Consider the following 8932-nt stretch of genomic DNA (forward strand, 5'->3'; position numbering starts at 1 on the left):
TTTCCTCAAATTTAACAATAATTGACTAGGGCTGGAGAGCTTTTATAAATAAAGCATAAAAAACAAGGGCATATTCACATTCTCTGAATTTTCCTCCATGACGAATATTCTAATAATCCATAAATAGAGAAACACTAGTAAAGTCTTCCCTATGTTATATAAAAATACATCATAAATTTATTAATCTGAACATTTGAGTCATAACAAAAAATTCTAAACATTATTTACATTCTAAGGGGTTCTCACCAGTATAAATTGCTTAATGCCTTATAAAAACTGAACCATACCTAAAAGTATTCCCATATTCCTTTCATTCACATTGTTTCTCAGTGTTATAAACCCACTGATGTACTGTACATTCTCTACCACATATATATGCCTTTCCACAGTCCTTATATTCATAAGGCTTCTCTCCAGTATGAATTCTCTGATGTACTTTAAGACTTGACCTAAGCCTAAAGGACTTCCCACATGTGTTACATTCAAAAGGTTTCTCACCAGTGTGAATACTCTGGTGTCGAGTAAGTCACCCATACACACTAAAAGCCTTCCCACATTCCTTACATTCATAGGGTTTCTCACCAGTATGAAATCTATGATGTACAATTAGTTGATGGCCACTACTAAAAGCCTTCCCAAACTCTTTACATTCATGGGGCTTTTCACCAGTATGAATTCTATGATGTACTCTGAGGCTTTCAATATGACTAAAGGTCTTCCAACATTCCTTACATTCATATGGTTTCTCACCTGTATGAATTCTCTCATGCCTAACAAGGTTTGAGGTGGTGCGACTAAAGGCCTTCCCACATTCTTTACATTCATAGGATTTCTCACCAGTATGAATTCTATGATGCATTCTTAGGCTTCCACCATGAATAAAGGCCTTCCCACATTCTTTACATTTATAGGGTTTCTCACCAGTATGAATTCTCTCATATTGAATAAGTGCTGAAGCATGACTAAAGGCCTTCCCACATTCCTTACATTCATAGCGCTTTTCCCCAGTATGAATTCTTTCATGCTGAACAAGATTTGAGGCACGACTAAAGGCCCCCACATTCCTTACATTCATATGGTTTTTCACCAGTATGAATTCTATGATGTACTCTGAGATCTATACCACGACTAAAGGTCATCCCACACTCATGGCACTCAGGGTTTTTCACCCTGAGTTTTTCTATCATGTTGCACAAGATGAGAGGCTTGACTAAAGGCCTTCCCACATTTGTTACATTCATAGGGTTTCTCATCAGTATGAATTCTCTGATGTATTCTAAGTCTCCCACCCTGACTAAAGGCTTTCCCACATTCATTACATACATAGGCTTTCTTACCAGTATGAATTCTCCCATGTTGAGTAAGATGTGAGGCACAACTAAATGCCTTCCCACATTGTTCACATTCACAGGGTTTTTCACCAGTATGAATTCTCTGATGAACTCTAAGGTCTATCCTACGACTAAATGTCATTTCGCATTCCTCACATTTATAAGGTTTTTCACCACTATGAATTCTCTGATGCTGCAGAAGGTTGGAGGCATGATTAAAGGACTTTCCACATTGCTCACATTCATAGGGTTTCTCACCAGTATGAATTCTCTGATGTACTATAATGTCTGTATGTCGACTAAAGGCCTGTCCACATTTGTCACATTCATAGGGTTTCTTTCTAGTATGAATTTTCTGATGTAGAGTAAGAGCTGAATGTTTTTTACAAACATGTACTTTTTCACAGCTGATTATTTCACATCTTGACTTCAAATCTAAAAGAAATGAGGAAAACATTTTGTTTTCCTGAACATAAGTGAATATTTTATAGTAAATTTCTTTAAAAATTAAAAAATAACCCATGAGAGATGAATACTCTAGAGAACTCCAAAATCAGCTATATAGTTTGCATTAGTTACTGACAATGTCTCCACAACTCATTTATTATATTACTACAATAATTTAATGTACTCTCTGTAGTATTAGTTTCCATGTGGCAACTATTTATACCTTATCTTTTTCCAATTATATTTTCCCTTTAAAATACAAATATTGTCATTCCCTCCAGTGCACAGCCATGTGTGTTTTTCTTTGTCCTCATTTTAAATAAAATAATAAAAGTTCTTGTTTGCTTAATTTCACTGAGCTTTTTCTTATTAAGTATCCATTCCACAAATTTTCTATCTGTTTTACTCCTTTATATCTTTTCTCAGGTCCTTTTCTACAAGTCTGTCAATGAATTTTCAGACAGGGATGAAATATACACCCTGCTAAAAGTCTTACGGAATTTTGAGCATTTGGGTACTTTGAGGAAAAGAAGTGAAACTCAACTATAGAGCAAAGGAATCTGGAAAAAAGAGTTCCAGGGAAATATGTGGAAAAGAAGGAACAGATGGCCTGCAGAACAACAAAGAATATGAAAGGATATCTGGAAAAAATTTATATGTGCTGAATGAGTGGGAAAAGACTTGGGGGCCAGAAATAACATTTTTATTTTAAATGTTGATTTATTTTTGGGACAGAAAGAGACAGAGAATAAGCAGGGGAGCGGCAAAGAGGGAGACACAGAATCTGAAACAGGCTCCAGGCTCCGAGCTATCAGCACACAACTCGGCGCAGTTCTCAAACTCCTGAACCACGAGATCATGACCTGAGCCGAATTTGGACACTTAACTGACTGAGACACCCAGGTGCCCCATTTTTAAAAATAATTTATTGTCAAGCCAGCTAACATAAAGTGTATTCTTGGCTTTGGGAGTAGATTCTTGTGATTATAATATGTGCCAAATTCTGAGATAATACATTTTGTCTCCAAAAACAGGTAACAACAGGAATTAGTAACAATAGCAGAATAGCAAAACATGTTTGATATGAAAATGGAAGTATCCTCTCCAGAATAAATACTGGGTAAGTATGGAAATAGAAAAACAAAACAGGTACAATAGAGAAAATAAGTACATACCAGAAATTTAGGCATTCAATTTGTGCATTCAGAGAATTCAAAAGACTTAATTACTGTCATTAAAATGAAAGAAATAAATGAGTCAAGGAAGTAATTCCAAAATTTAGAAAACAAGCAAACTAAAGGAAAGTAGAAAAAACAAATTAAGATAAAACCACAATGTAATGAGTTAGAAATATGTAGTAGTAACCAATAAAAAGCTGGTGCTTTAAAAATCAAGAAGTAAACATTAGCCAAACCAATCAAAAAGGAGTAAAAACAAAAAATAAGAAAGAAATGATTAAGGAGGAAATGCAAAACTAAAATTAATTTTACTGATATTATGAATACTTTGAATACATCACTGATACTTCTGAAGTAATGGAATGGACAATTTTCTACAAAAATTCATCAAAATTCATTTAAAAAAATCACCAGGAATAGAAGGTTTAAACAGACCAATTGCAAAAGAAAAAATTGTCAAAAAAATAGTTATGATGAGTATTTTTTAACTTCTAAATCATCGTTTCTAAAAATCAATGTCCATTATATGGATCCAGCATGGTTAGATCGAGAAACAATTTGGAACAGGGCAAAAAAGGTGAGCCTAGCTAGAAATCTTACACAAAAATGAAATAAAAATGTAAAAGACTTCAGAAGTGTGACTGGCCAACACTGTGAAAATAGTAGCATAAAAGAAATGATTGTGATAGGGCCGCCTGGATGGCTCAGTTGGTTAAGCGTCCGACTTCGGCTCAGGTCAGGTTCTCTCAGTTTGTGGGTTCGATCCCCACAGAGCCTGGAGCCTGCTTTGGATTCTGTGTCTCCCTCCTTCTCTGCCCTTCCCCTGCTCGCACTCTGTTTCTCTCTGTCTTTCCAAAATAAACATTAAAAATTTTTTTTAATCTTAAAAAAAATAAAATAAATGATTGTGATAAATATACATAATATAAAAAGCAGTGAGTCCACAATGACACGAGAAAATAAATGAAGAATAATTTCACTGTTAAATAGCTCCTTAACTGAAGATGTTCTATTTCCATCACAGTATTGTAAATTCCTTATAGTCATTTCCCTCTGACTGATAGCAACTAAAAATGCTTGACAAAATAAAAAAACAAAACACATGAAGTCAGTAAATTTAAGTAAACAAAAGAAGACTATAGTGGGGCACCTGGCTAGCTCAAACAGAACATGCTACTCTTGATCTCAGAGTTGTGAGTTCAAGCCCCCATTGGGTGGGGAGCCTACTTTTTAAAAAATTTTAAAAAAAGAAGAGAACTGTGGAGAGGAGTGAAAACCTTAAAAAGTAAACTACACGAGGGTGAGTTTCTTGCTATTTTCTATATCACAACCTTGCCACAAGGGAGGGGCCCAGTTATATTGGGGCAAAAAATGGGCTGTGAAAGCCCTGACATATTTGTTGCTACAATAATCATGGCAGGGACACCTGGGTGGCTCAGTTGGTTAAGCTTCTGCCTTTACTCAGGTCATGATCTTGTGGTCCACTGTCCATGGGTTTGAGCCCCACTTTGGGCTCTGTGCTGACAGCTTAGAGCCTGAAGCCTGCCTAGGATTCTGTGTCTCCCTCTCTCTGCCCCTCCCCCACTCATGCTCTGTCTCTGTCCCAAAATAATAAACAAACTTGAAAAAAAAAAAGAATCGGGGCACCTGGGTGGCTCAGTCAGTTAAGCGTCCGACTTTGGCTCAGGTCATGATCTCATGGTTCATGGGTTCGAGCGCTGTGTCGGGCTCTGTGTTGACAGCTAGCTCAGAGCCTGGAGCCTGTCTTCAGATTCTGTGTCTCCCTCTTTCTCTGACCCTCCCCTGCTCACGCTGTCTCTCTCAAAATAAATAAATAAATAAAACGTTAAAGAAAAAGAATCATACCAAGGAACACTAGCAAACTGGAAAGTGAGCGAGGAACTTTCCAGAGGGAAACATTCTGGAAAACCTTAGCCTAATCCTGAATCACACATGCATGAGAAGGACACAAACCAGTGTAAGCAAAGCCTTAGAGAATTAAACTACTGCCCATAAACAACAGGACAGAATGTATAGTCTAAGTTTTATTGCTTTGATAATTTGCTAAAATACAGTAATGCCCTACTTACAATAATGAATAGAATAACCTGGCCAATCAACAAGGAAACAGAGGGCTTGAACAATACTCTAAACAAACTGAGCCTAACAGACATACTGTAATTCTTCTTAATGAATCATAACATTTTACATTTGATTCGATCCCCATAACACACTGACTTTATTAGTCACTATTCAAAACTCTGATCTACCTGCTGCTCCTAAACACACAACACTTGTCTTCTCTTTCAGGCCTTTGCATTTGTTTACTCTTCTTGGAATGTTCTTCCTCTTATACTCAAATGGCCAGGGGCCTTACTCTCCACATCTTACCTCCTCAGAAAAGTGTTCCTGATCATCTTACCCTAATTTGTCCTGTCCTTAGTTTCCTTGACACTGTATTTCACTATGTGATGTTATGTACATATTTTTTTGTTTATATGTTTATTTTATGTCTTCCCTAATATAGTATAAATTCCATTTCATTAGCCAGATATAGAAATGCATTTATCTTTAGGCAATGAAGCAACATATATAAGTCTAAGTGCACAAGAGGAATCAGAGAGCAGTTGAGTCCAAAATACAGATAAAATGGTGCATGAGGAAGGAGGACAGTGCCCATTACTGAATGGGGAGGGAAAGATTGGAAAAGTAACAAAAGGAGTGGTTAATAAGGTGAAGATGAAATTCACTGGGTAGCTAACTGACGCAAATCATGTATTTCCTCTTTAGATCCGAAGTATGTTCTCTAAGATGAACAGAATTTTCCAAGGTCTCTCCTTGACCACTTAGCTTTTACCTACACAGATATACTCCCATAACTTGACTTGCTCACACTTACCTGTACACCATCTTTTTGTGTCCTCCCTCGCAATCATCCAGGGCTCTTTTCTTTGCTCCAATAATGTGATCACATCTGGCTTAGAAATTGAATGTTCTGCTTACAAAGAAAAAAATGCATATTATGTAGAACATAACATTGCTTAGTTAAAATTATAATAATGGGGCGGCTGGGTGGCTCAGTCAGTTAAGCAACCGACTTCAGCTCAGGTCACGATCTCATGGTTTGTGGGTTCAAGCCCCACATCAGGCTCTGTGCTGACAGCTAGGAGCCTGTAGCCTGCTTCGGATTCTGTGTCTCCCTCTTCCTCTGTCCCTCCCCCACACATGCTCTGTCTCTCTTTTGCAAAAATGAGTATAAAAAAAAAGAGATGCTTAAAAATTATAATAATAAAGGTCAAAATGATACTGAATAAGATTTTTGAGAAGAGAGGGTAAAAGAACTAAAGAACAAGAAATCAGGTATAATAAGTGTTGTTATGGTTTTGTTTTATTTTTTTAATATATACTCATAAATCCTCTTTTTTTTTTGAAAGAATGCATAATACCATAGTTTAAAATACAGAATCTGGAGTTTTAGTTCAATTCCTGTCTTTGCGGCCTTCCACCTATGTCTGACCTTGGGAAAGTCACTTAAACCCAGTGTCTTAGTATTCTCACTTATAAAATGGGAATAGGGCTGTCAGGAGGATCAAGCAAGTTGATACATATGTGTAAAACACTCAGAGCACTGCCTATTACATACTAAGAACAATGTTAGCTATTAACATGATTACTGATATTGTTATTTTTTCAAAGAGTGCAGAAGAAGGGCTCTCTCTAGGATATTTTTTCCATTTTAAATGTAATGTTCACAGGTTACAACTTTCAACCACAAAACAAAGAATTTATGAAACAGAATGTATATGCTTCAGTTTTTAATGAATTCCATTTATCTAATGCACCACTGTTTTAATTGTAGAAACTCTTGGGGTACCTGGGTGGCTCAGTTGGTTAAGCTTCTGACTTCTGCTCAAGTCATGATCTCATGGTTTGTAGATTCAAGCCCTGATTGGGCCCCAGAATGACAGCACAGAGCCTGCTTGGAATTCTCTCTCCCTCTCTCTCTGCCCTTCCCCAATTTGTGCTTTCTTTCTCTCAAAATAAAAAACTAAAAAAAAATTGTAGAGGCTCTTTTAGGTCAATGAGAGCAATTTAGGACCCTGTGTCAAGCTTATTTCCCTGCAAGTAGATAAGAAAATGTAATCTCTATAGATATTCTGAGCATAAATAAATAGGAAAATGGAATCATTTAATAATGGTTATATAATAAATGCCAGAGAATTCTAAACAAGATCCTGTTCATAAAGGAAAAGAGGTAACTGCAAAAGAGGTATGAAAATCACTGGACAGGGAAGATGAAGATGTTGTAGGGGCCAAGGGCAGACCATCCCAAAATGTGGTACTTTGGCATACTAATTATTGTAAAAGTTAAATGCAGGGAGCTTGGATGGCTCAGCTAGTTGAGCAGATGACTCTTGATTTTGGCTCAGGTCATCATCTTGGGGTCATGGGATCAAGATCTGTGTCAGACTCCGTGTTGAATGTGGAGCCTGTTTAAGATTCTCCTTCTCTCCCCCTCTGCCCATCTCCTCTGCTTGCACACATTCTCTCTCTCAAAAATAAAATAATAATAAAATTTTAAAAAGAGTAAATGTAGAGGCGCCTGGCTGGCTCAGTTAGAGCATGTGACTCTAAATCTCAGGGACATGACTTCAAGTCCTACAATGGGTATGGGGTCTACAAAAAAAAAAGTTAAATACAAAAATAACACTATGATCCGCACTTAGTCTCCAAAGCAGAAAATAAATCTCCTAATGGAAGGTATCCTCCCTGAGATAAAGTGATGTCCTTATAACAGATATAGGGAATTCAGAACTGAGAAGGCTCTATTAACACTTGTTTTCTTTTTCCAATGATTATATATTTTTGAGAGAGAGAGAGAGAGAACGAGGGGCAGAGAGAGAGGGAGACAGAATCTGAAAGCAGGCTCTGTGCTAACAGCAAAGAGCCAGATGTGGGGCTCGAACTCATGAACCATGAGATCATGACTTGAGCTGAGATCAGAAGCTTAATTCACTGAGCCCGGCAGGTGCCCCGACAATCCATTACTTTATACTAATTTACTTCCCCAGCCCAAAATCTGTTTAGAATTCCTTAGTAATTGAAACTCCAAACATAAGTTTTCATTGTCCTATCAATTCTTCACAAATTTGTCATCTCTTTCTCTAAAGAATATAAAAACTGCCTGCTTTCATCATTTATTTCTTTGAGTTTCAGGTTCATTTTCGAGACTCTGTGTTCACATAATTAAACTTTGGTTTTTTTCTCCTGTTAATCTGTCTCACATAAATTTAATTTGTAGACTAGCTAGAAGAATCTTGAAGGGTAAAGAAAAATTCTTCCTCCCCAACAATTTTTAATGGAGCTACAATTTCCAACCTGACAAAGCTCAAATGTCTTTGCAAAAAAAGTCTTTGTCAAAGAAATGTCTTTGCAAAAAAAATGATAATAATAATAATAATAATAACAAGGAAATGTATCTAGTTTCCTGAAGCAGCCCTGAAAATCACGGTGGGGGAAAAATGCAGATTCTAAGTTATCCTAAATCATTAGAGGCTGATAAACATACCCAATGAGACCGAGTTATCATAGTTCTCCGTCATCACATCTCAGTACAAGTTCTTCTGAAAAGAGTCAAGATAATCTCACTCCTGTTGAGAGAAGTGTATGGCCACATCCGTGAATGTCACAGATCTCTGAAATGGCAAACCCATGTATTAATAGAGAAATTAGAGGAATATTTTGAAGATGTAAGGAGAGGAGAGAAGGACTACATTACAGGAAGATAGCAACATAGCAAATAGGCAGGCTAAAAATCTATTATATAGGAAGGGACTGAAGCAAAATATATACATATTTCTGAAAAAGCTTGCTGGAATAGACCAAATTTCCTAGCATACTCTTAAATATCTGAATTATTTGAGGGGCACCTGGGTGGCTCAGTCGGTTAAGTGTCCGACTTTGGCTCAGGTCATG

The 8932-nt window shown here is 36.8% G+C and overlaps 1 pseudogene; it reads right to left on the reverse strand.

Annotated features, from left to right (window-relative positions):
- Positions 1-310: 310 nt before the first annotated feature.
- On the reverse strand, positions 311-8670 carry LOC144239566 (uncharacterized; annotated as a pseudogene).
- Positions 8671-8932: the final 262 nt, after the last annotated feature.

Source organism: Crocuta crocuta, unplaced genomic scaffold (assembly GCF_008692635.1).
Source record: "Crocuta crocuta isolate KB4526 unplaced genomic scaffold, BGI_CrCroc_1.0 scaffold267, whole genome shotgun sequence".
NCBI classification, from domain to species: Eukaryota; Metazoa; Chordata; class Mammalia; order Carnivora; family Hyaenidae; genus Crocuta; species Crocuta crocuta.